At 40.0% G+C, this 11,195-nt stretch overlaps 1 long non-coding RNA gene across 1 annotated transcript in view; it reads left to right on the forward strand.

Moving 5' to 3' along the window:
• Positions 1 to 11,195, forward strand: part of LOC102501128 (uncharacterized) — a 64,079-nt gene that overhangs the window by 707 nt on the left and 52,177 nt on the right. The gene's annotated exons all lie outside the window — the stretch shown is intronic.

An 11,195-nucleotide genomic window follows, 5' to 3' on the forward strand; every position in this document is an offset into this window, starting at 1 on the left:
GGCGGTGCAGAAGCTCGGAAATGGGCGGTGTCGGTGTTAGGGGAGCTCTCCACTGGTCTGATTGGGATCCCAGGAGTATTTCCCTTAGGTTGGCGAAAAGACGATCCCAGGAGCTGGGAATGAGCTCCAAGCAAGCCGCATACACACGAAGGGTCGAGTAAAAGGAACCCACCCACGTGAAGGGTACAAAGCGCTGGCGCGGCGCGCGGCTGCCGGCGCAGGCTGCCAGAGGTCTAGCATTTTGCAAGCCTGGCTGAGCAAGAATGGCTAGCCCAAGAGCACGGTCCTCATCCGATCCCAGCCAGCCTGGATTTTTTTTTTTTACCTGCCAGATTAATAGAGAAGAAGGGGGACCTAGAAGTGGATTCTATAGCACAAGCTCTCAAGATTGAGTAAATTATTTGTATTAAAAAAAAACTAAAAGTCACCCGCTAGCTCAAGTAGTGAAGCAGTGTCAGTGGACAGTACCTGTCTGCCCTTGGGAAAGGCCAAGGACTGGAAGTGGGATTATTGGGAGAAAACACGAAAAAAATCGAGACAAAAACTTCCTTTTCTCTTGCACCCTTTTTATTTGTGAGCACGAGGGAACAGTGCTGGGCTCTCTTGCCAAAATGTCATTATGAAATGCAGATCCTGTACTGTCCCTCGGTCTGTGTGGGGAGCGTACAAAAGGCCCCAGGCATCGTGGGATGATGGATGGTCTAAAGGCATTGCAGGGAACTGAGCTGAAAACATCAAAGGTTCAAAGTGTTTATGCTGTCATGTTCTAGACACTGTAAGCTGCTACCAGCATGGTAGCCGCTTGCCACATGTGGTAATTTAAGGTAATTAAAAGTAAATAAAACTTAAGAATTCAGTTTCTCAGTGACATGGGCCACATCTGAAGGGCTCCTAGTCCTACGTGGCTAGTGGGCCTTATTGGACAGCATGTTGAATGTTTGTGTCACTGCATCAAGTTCTACTGGAGGGTGCTGCTTTAGAGTTGAGAGCAAATGTTGGCAGAAAAAGAAAGAAATTGCTTTCTGATTCGTACCATCCACATCTTAGGGCAGTCCCTGTATTTCTGTCATTTGCAATAGTGTAAAAAGTTTTAAAGTCAGAATTTCAGTAGCTTCCTGGTGAACGAGATCTTGGGGGAACACCTCAGATGAGTAGCTTATTTATTTATTTTTTTCTTTCACAGGGACTAAAAAAGTTACATGATGCTCCAAAGTCAAAGTCAGGCCATAAATTTGGAAAGATCAGTCCCCTGACAGGTCCAATACACTTTGTGCCAGATCAGGGCACCTTATTCAGCATTAGATAGGCAAATTAACTCTGTAGAAATGTAACCTGACAGAAGATGTGGGGGAGGAGTACCCTTTTATAAGACATAATACTGCTAAGCATTCCTCCAGGAAAAAAAAAATAATAAAAGTAAGTAAAGTAAGTTGCGTGAGGAATGATACTGTCCCCCAAATAAAAAAAAATACATTATTGGTAATGTCATTGATTCATTTAATGTCTTTTCTAAGATACTAATTGGGATAACATGGCACCATCTTCTACTTAAAAAAAAATATCCAAGGAAATGGAATTATTATTCTAAAGTAAGAGCTAGATAGCATGCTTAAAGTCAGGGAAGAAAGAGGTATTACATAAGGTGAGAATTGTTAGCAAAGCATAATCCTCCTCAAATTTGATAAAGATATCATCAGATACATCAATTATGGTATTACTAGGTTGGAATTACACCAGACATGTTACTAACATGAACAAAAATTAATTATAGTTTACACTGAGACATGTAAAGCGACAGAGTAAATCATAAAAATTTAGACAAAGCCCAGGTTTTCTAGCTTCAACAGGTTTTTTTTTTTCCATGTTTGTTCTCTATTTTTTATTATGCATTGGGCGTGAAATGTTGGTAATTAGCTTTTAACTTAATCAGTACTTAAGGACCACTAAGTGTTCAGATAAGGGTATTCATGAATGCTAAATGATTTAAAAATAATAACAATAAAAAATATTTAAAAACCTTGGATTTGGGGCCAGCAGGTGGCATGGTGGGTAAGGCACTGGACTCCTACAGGACAGAATGCAGTCCAAGTCCTGTTGTCACATCATGTCAGGCACGTGCATGTGTGTCCAAAATCCCAAGAGGCAAGGAGAACAGAATGGAGAAGAGATTGTGACTTGGCCGTACTCTGTGGGGATGATTTCTTACTTTCCTTCTCTCTGTCTCTCTCTCTGGTGAGCACACGTGCCCTAAATACAAAAGAAACTTGGATTTCTCCTAACTAATCCATATTTAAGTTATTGTCTTTCTGTCTCTTATTAATTTGCCATTTGTGTATGGTTCATGGTAGAAAATGTCCTTCCATTCTCCCTGAATTCCAGTACCCCAGAAGAGAATATTTCCATTCTTGAAGTGCCAGCAGACTGGTAGAGGGCCACAGCCTCTGTAAGACTGAGTGCCGGCAAGGCCAGGCTGACTTGTAAGAGGCTGTGTGGCCAGGAACCAGTCGGCTGTGTCATGTGGTAACTTCACAATTATGCCCATGTCACTGAACTTCCCGGTGCCTCCCATTCCTCTGAAAAATGTAAATCTGTAAACTAGGGAACATGATGTGCAGCCCTGCAAACTGCTGTGAGGACTGAATGAGCTGTTCAACACAAAGTGCTGGAAGCGCCGGCCTGGAGATGGGATCAACCGCAGTAAAAGTAATCATTCTCAATCTCGTGCAAAGAATTTCCACCTCAGTACCATTGGGTTCTATATTCACTTATTTCTGGTCTATCACAACAGAAAGAATTAGGTCACCAGAGGGGTGAGAACTGGTTCAGGGTGAGAACTGTTCTTGCGCTTTCCGTTGAAGAGGTAGCAATCTCCAGGAATACCATTTTACAACCTGATGGGGTATAGGTTGCCTTAGTTGCCTTTCAGAGGCCTGGCGCTTCTCAGATACTTTCAGGCTTCCTTTGTCTCTTTCCCCCCTCCTCTTTTTTTTTTTTTTTTTTTGTGAGGAATAATTCCTATACTTAGCTGCTTGACACTAGAAACCCCAAGCCATCCTCTTTTCACCCTGGGTGACCTTTGGAATGCTGTTGTCGGCCAAGAAGACATTGATATCTTCAGTCTTCTGCTAGCTTAAATTCTTTAGGGCAGAGCCCGCTCAGAGTGTCTCCTGATGTCATTCCAATGTCTGATGGCCATCTATGGCAACTGTGCCGGGCTGGGCCTGCTGGGGAGGGGGAGCCCATGGAAGACCCAATGGAGCCTTCTGTTTAAGAGGGCCCTAGAAGTGTTCTGTAGGCTGTGTAAGCAACATCACAGCTGTGTCTAGGGGACTGTACTACTTGTTGAACAACAGAAGCCTTGGTTGTTGGGCATTTTTAAATAGTGTCCCCTTTGGGATGTTTATGATTCCGATTGATTTCATGATTGGTATATATATTACAGGGGGGGGGAAAAAACCCTCAGAGCATTAATAAAAATGCATATCTGAAATTCATGCTAATACTCTTTATTAAGAAGACCTAGTTAAGACAAAGGGGTCTAGAAACAAGAGATTAAATTTACCCAGAGAAAAATGTGCTTTGTTTCTTCTGTCTTTATAGATAATTTTCCAAATGCTTCTGACACGTAACATGTTTAAGTCTAAAAATTAGGAGATACATAATTATATCCATGTTTATATTTTTTTATTTTTTAAGTTTTTGCTATAGGGTACATGCACTGGCTTGCACGAGAGAGAGAGAGAGAGAGAGAGAGAGAGAGAGAGAGAGAGACACACAGAAAGAGAGAGGGAAAGTGAGAGCTCTCTCCCCAGGGGGATGGCCAGGCCATAATTCTTTCTTCTACATTCTCCTCTTGGGATTTTGGGCATGCACATGTATATGCCTGGTGTGATTCTCAAGAGACTGGATCTGGACACAAACACCGGAGTCGTCCATGTAGGATCCAGTGTTTTAACCTCCACACCACATGCTGGTCCACTCCCCTTTTTAATTGCCAGAGTTCATGTGCACTAGCCAAAGAGAGAGAGAGACAGAGGGAGAGGTAGAAAGTACCTCTAATGGGGTATGGTCACGCTGAAATCCCTTCTCCATTTCTCCATCCTGTCAGGATGTGGGGCACACATTCATACACACTCAGCATGTTTTTAAGCTGTTGAGACTGGGACTTCAATTGCAGTTGGCCAAATGGGATCGACTCTCTTCATCACTAGGCTATGGGATTGGTCTTTATATATACATCCTAATTTGCTAAGAAAAGAGAAAACTAATTTTCATCATTTGGGTTGAAGTCTTTCCAAATTATTTTGGAATATAGTGAGAATTAAAAGTAAAATGCATTGAGACTTTTGAATTTAAGTCAGTGATTAAAATAATTTTGTTTCACTACCCTATTTGTTGAGTCAAAACCCAAATTTGAAAGACCTGACTTTCTATGCACTACTGTTATTTCTTTTTAAAATGAATTTGTACTTAAATCCTGTCCAGTCAATAATATCCATAATATAATGATATTTGGAGTATATGTGCAAAAATGACACTATCTTATTCCATTATGGATCCAACTAAATAGAGTACCTAACGTTTAATGGCCATTTAGTATTTGTCAGACTGTATTAATATCATTATAAACTTTATTTTCTTTTATTTGAATAACAGATACTCCTATTATTCCCATTTTATAGGTCTTAAAGCTAAAACTTAGGAGGCAAGCAGGTATGTGGTGGTTAGGGTGCTGGAATACTGCATGGGCAAACATGGTTCAAGTCCTGGCAGGTGGCTTGAAAATTACACCAGGTGAATGTGAGTTCATTTAAAAAATCCCAGGAGGAGAATGGAAGAGGGGACTGTGGCAGTGTGACCATGCCCCCTGTGGGGTGATTTCTCACTTTCCCTCTCTCCATTACTCTCTGGTGAGTGCATGGGTCCTATGACAAAAACCTAAACAACACCAAAAGTAAAACTTAGAAAGCTGAAATGAACTGTCTAGGGTCACATAGCTTACACACAAAGAACATGAAATCAGGTTTTTTTGTTTCCAGCACTGCCCTTAACCAAAGTGCCATACCACGTCTTCATACTCTGAACCTTTGCTCTCTTACAGGGATCAAGAGAGCAGGAAATAATAAAATATATATATATATATTTTTTTCTCCTGGAAATATTTCATAAATACATGTCTCAACTCATGTCATCTTTCTCAAGGTAGACACTTCAAAGAGGCCCTTCACTTCTTTCAGTAATATGGCCTTTATTCAAATTTATTTAGAAGTCTGAGGAATCTGCTACACAATTGTTGGGGAAATCATTATCGTTCAGGATGAATTGTTGCTGAAAGTAAATCCAACCCGAATGTAGTAGAGAGGATGAAAAGATTGATTGTGAAGCATTAGATACCTGATATATGCTCTATAAATTGACACTAATGGCAGATATAGGAAGGGATTTCAAGGGTATTTCTGATATGAATGTGCAGCCTTGAAGGAGATGGGCTTGATGAGCATCCCTCGTAAAATGTCTGATCACTTTTTTAAATGATCAGTTTCAGCAATAGTTATATAGGAACAGAGTAGGACTGTCCTTTACAAAACGTGTACAGCAGTCAGGGAAGGGTAAGTCAGAGATCCTGAATTAGAATCCAGGCTCTGACACTTAATAACGAATCTTAGTTTTCTAAATGTCCTTTTTGTAAAATGGTGAAGAAGGCAAGACCTATCTGATGTTAATTCTGCTGAAAGAAGGGCACAAATCATGCTTCTGTAATCCCTTCGTGCCTGGCATACAGAAAATGCTCAATAAATGCTATCTATTGTATTATTTCACCTTCGAGAACTACCTCCATGTCATAGTTAAATAATGATATTGTGGAAGATGTTTTCTGTCAAATTTTACACCTGAAAGCAGTTTTTAACTTCATGATAGAGTATTTGATACTTGAAATATATACAATTTACCATAGTATCTTATTTTATTTTACTTTTTTGAGAGATTTTTGCCATAGGTTGCATGCACTCCCCACAGAGACAGAGACAGAAAGCAAGAAATCAGCCCCCCCTCAGGGGGGATGACCACACAGCAGTCCCCTCTTCTCTAGTCTCTTCAGGATTGTGAGCATGTACATCCCACGTGCCTTTCAAGCCACTGGTCCAGGACTCGAACCACTGTTGGCCACATGGAAGTCCAGCACCTTAACCACTTCGACACTTTCTGGTCCCTATGATACTATCTTGATTGAATCGACATCTGTTATCTTAAGATATCTTACATTTTTCTTTGGCTTATTTATATTACTTGTGTTAGTGTTTCATGTAATATTTTTTTGAAAGTTTTTTTTTTTTGTATTCATACCCTATTTTTATCAGCTTACAAAAGTAATTATACATCCATTTGCCCAGAATGAAGTTCCAAATTTTTATTTTTTATGTAAATTGCTTATTGATTGCATAATCTTACCCTTAAATTTAAGGAACCTTAGCATAAATACGTAGAATTAGTGGTTTCCATTAAATGTGACTTTTTAATTCCTGTTGAATCAATGATCTCATCTGTGTAGTGTAGGCAAAATTGTGAACTGCTGAAGTGTGTCTTTGCGTCACTCCCATACTCACCTTCAACATGCCCTTCTTTAACTTTGGCATGCTCCACTCACCCAGCAGCAATTTTTAAAATCAATAATAACTCCTTCGTGAGAGCCTCTTCCCTCCGCCTTCTATGTGACCTACAAGGCCCTTCCATTCTTCAGGGCTGCTTTCTGTCCTAGAATTCTGTGTTCTGTCAGAGCAGCTGGCCACTCTAGCCACTTAAATCCACAGCACAGAACCAATGTGCTGCTCCATGAAATGAATGTGTCATCAAAAGTTTTCCGAGTCCATGAGCCAAAGGCGCATGCGTGACGCCACACTTTCCCTGCCAGGTGGGGCAGGAGGTGCCTTAGGGAGCAAATACAACAGGTCCCAGTGTCCTTCCCACATGCAGAGCACACAGAGATCAGACCTGGGTGCAAGCGAAGGGCAAGCCTGTCTCTCACTTAAAGAAGAAATTCAATTGTCTTTGAGAATGTTGGGAGGGGAAGATGAGTTAGATATGATGCTCTTTGGAAATTTGCATATTTTCCTCTTTTCAGATATTGTGCTTTTTGGTACCTGTTGGTCAGGTCTGGTTTTTAGTCCTTTCCTGCAGAGTTGCTCAGCACACGGGTCCTGCAGGTCCCTTGTGCCATAGCTACAGCACTGTCACTCAGACTCGCTCTGTGTGCTACCTCCTGCCCGCTAATGCCACAAGGGCTGTGACAGTGATTGTTCCTCTAGAAATGTCTTGGAGGGTATAAGAACGTTATGAACAGAATCTGTGCTGTTTCCCTGATGAAGCGAAGAATGGAAAGACTGGAGAGAGGTTTGCAGGGGAGGGGAAAGGTCTTCCTGCCCTTTATCTCCTCTGAAATCAAAGATAAGGTATCTTCCTATGTGCAAATATGGGGCACACATACATATTTCCTAGTTTCCTATAGCCCTAAACCTGTAACCACAGAGCCTCCATAGCAAATGGATTGTATATTATATTAAAAATCAACACTGAAGAGATTCAGAAATGAGTATGAGTCAAAGTAAAGAGACTGAACAGTACTTATGTAAGAAATATTCTACAATCGTAGTGTTGCTTTTGTTCCCTTAGCAGTAGCTCAATGGCTAACCAATAGACTCACATATTTTTTTTTCCATTTCCTTAATTCCTTCTTCCCTTCTCTTTTCTGCTTCATCTTTTCACTTCTATTATAAAAATTTTATTATCAGTTGTAAACCTAGTAGAGCCATATACACACTCTACAAGCACACTGCTGGTTATTAATGATCAATTCAGTTTTTTTCTTTGCTTTCAAAATTTACTTTTTTTTGTTGTTTTAGGACTATGAGATATTGCTAATAATATTTTAGTGGTTTTTCTACCTATTGAAATCACCTCAGAACAAAATACTACAACCAAAGGAGCTTCTTTCTAAACATCTGATGATGCGGATGAAGTGGTCATAGAAGAGTTCTATGATTATTTATGTTATTAATTAGTACAGTTACTCTCCTTACCATAATGATGAACTTACATGGAACGAGGCCTGTGTTGGCATCGTTACCTGCATTTGCGAAGGATTTACATCCAACCCTCCACACATTCTCACCTGGCCCTTACGTAGCTGTGAGATTCTAGTCGGTGTAGCCTATGGCCACAAAATAACTCACCCACAGGAGAACCAAGCCTGTGGTTTCCCTCACATTATCACTAGGTTAGAGCCTCCTTGGGTCAGTGATGATTAATTGCGTATTCTTAAACTCAGTGAATGTCTGTGTACACATTCTTCTCACAATAAGCACTGTCTGCCTTGCTTTTTTCAAAACTGACTTTCCCAAAGAGTCTGTCTAAGCCATTTTATACCTTAAACTGTATTGTTAATGCCTTAAAGTCCAGTAGATCTTGAGAAAGGGTTTTTGGCTTTTCACTAATGTTGGGTGATGCTTATCATTTGGCAATCCACATAAAATAAAAGAACTGTTTAAGTACAGTACAGTAGTGCTTAATCATTTAACAGTAAATAAAAACAATTCATGCCCATAGCTGTATTCATGCCACCCGCACTTTGATATCTTAGCACCACTACATGCTAGTTGTCTTGCTATTGTCTTTGACAAGAGAAGTTTCTTATGAGGATGTGAAGATCTAGTACAAGAGGGCAGTTTATCTGAGTGCCTCAGACACCTAAGATGCCCCCTGAGGCCTACTGAGCCCGTTTCAGGAATCTGCATTTTAACACACTGCCCAGGCGTTTCTTACATTTTGTTTGCACGCCCTTGTCTTAGGGTGAGAGTAAGCATAAGATGTATAAAGGCCTTCTGACACCATAATCTTTTGTTCTAGCAGTCATTCTTGTTTTCTCAGTTAAACACACTTTCTAAAACTTACATTTGTGAACTCTTTTTTCACAATAGTAAGAATGGAAATTCAAAATAGTGTGAATTTGTCCATTGCCTGTCTTGGTTCAAATGATCAAACAAGAAAAAAAGATACATATCACATACATTCCACCCGTTATAACTTAAAAAACAGAGAAGAAATAGGGGGTCCTCGTTCTCTCAACCTTTTGTCCATTTCTTTATTTTTTTACTTGTCTGAGGGATAACCCTTATCTTTCCTTGGACTCTGTTCTTTGGATTTTGGAACCTCAGCAAAACCAGTAAGGTGGACTTGAGATCTGGGGACCCCTACTGTTGGTGACGACTGACCCACAGCACATTCTTACTTTAATCTGCCAGCTGCTGTGAGCCTGGACACCCTGCAAATAGGATGAGACTGGGCATGCTCACTTCAGTCACGTGGTTTTTCCAGAGACTTTCAGTTAATAAGAATGTTCCTTAGGACCTCAGTGATAACTTCTAACTCCCAAACAACCATGAGTGGTCTTCACTACACTGCCCTCTCAGACAGCAGGGTGGTCCCTACTCCCAGCCATTTACCCCTCGTCCATACCCAGCTGCCGTCACGAACCTCTTTAGGATCCAGATATTTCTAACACTGCCGCTTAGGGGATCTTTGATGTTCCTATTTCTTGTCTCAACATTTTTTTTTTTTTTTTGACAAAGACAAACATTTTCTCATGCTGGCTTACAGTAGTGTGTGTGCTAGATTCTTCTCCTTTTTATTTTTTAAACTCTAACAGACTTTATAAAATAAGAGGTATGACTATGAAGTGCTTTCCATCAACTCAGCCTTTGCTGTGTGTTCTGAAAGGTTTAAGTCTCTGTGTGACAGTACAAGTTTTGGGGATGAGACGTTTCATGTTAGGTTACCAGGGTACTCAAGTGGAAAAAATATGGCCATCTGGTCAGTAGTGGATCGCAGTATTTTGTTTTGCCCACTGACTTCACAGGCTTGAGACTGGTGTCAGTTTTAGCTATTTGGAATTCCTACGTGGTGGGCTACTTATAGCAATGTGGAGAGGGCGAGGCGGGTGAGGCATGCCCTTACAGACACACACCACCAATGATGGGCCAGATTCCTGTTGGAATGTCCTCACACAAAAAACGAGGAAATACCCTCTGTGGGATAACAAAAACTTCCTCTCTGATCATTTGTGTACTGTCAAGCAAAAAGTTCTATCCATTCAGAAGTCTCATAGAGGTTAATGGGCTTGTTTTCAGTCACAAAATTACTTAGCAGAGAACCAGAGGCTATGCCTCAGATCTTCCTATTTCTGCCCTGGCATTCTGCCCTCCACAGCTCTGAAGAGAAAACATGATCCTTCAGGGGCAGATGAGGGACAAGTCACTCTTTCACTAGACCCCTTGGAGATGCAGGGCAATGATTGAACTTACTTGAAAATCTTGTGATTTTGCATACTTTGCTTTGGTATTTGTCTTTCACAATCGTTAGAAATGGATATTGTTACTGATTATTTTGCTTGCAATTGATTTGCATACTGTTATTGCGTATTGTTAAATGGTTTGTTGATTAATGTCTAATGTTGATTTGTACTAAATGCAATGGAATAAGTAAATACACTTGTAAATTTAGATACAATGTACAATTTGGTCACTAAATGGTGGTGTTCATTGTAGAACTGTTTTTATTATTTTAGACCTTGCAAGAGAACCCTGGTCACAATTTTCTCCTATATGCTATCAATATTTAAAATTTTACCTCCTCCTTTTTTTTTAAAATTAATTGGCATGGCTGAGTTTTAAAACTAATACTTCGTACAGACAAGTAGGCCTCCAAAGACCAAGGTTAAAATAAATTCTTTCAAATTTAGAATGTGGAAAATTCTACCTAAGGAATTGCTTTTTGCAAGGGAGGGGGAAGGGACAGAAGACAACTAAATATTTAGTTTGAATATTACTGTTTTCACAACTTTGACTAAATCAGTATATCATTCAGAATTATCAGTATAAATTATGTCAGTATAAAATACTTATTAATAATTATTTAAATTATTATAAGATACTTATATTAATATAGGATTCTTGAATGGTAAAAGTTCTGAACAGTTAGAAAATACTGATGAAGCTTCTGGGTTCCAGGGAGGTTTGGTAATTACACATACACACACACACGCACACACACACACGTACACACACACATGCCAGCCAGTTAGTAAGCCAACTACAAGAACTATTGACTATATTCTGCACTTTAGTACTATATATATATATATA

This window comes from Tupaia chinensis, unplaced genomic scaffold, assembly GCF_000334495.1.
Source record: "Tupaia chinensis unplaced genomic scaffold, TupChi_1.0 Scaffold145147_1, whole genome shotgun sequence".
Classification (NCBI taxonomy): Eukaryota; Metazoa; Chordata; class Mammalia; order Scandentia; family Tupaiidae; genus Tupaia; species Tupaia belangeri.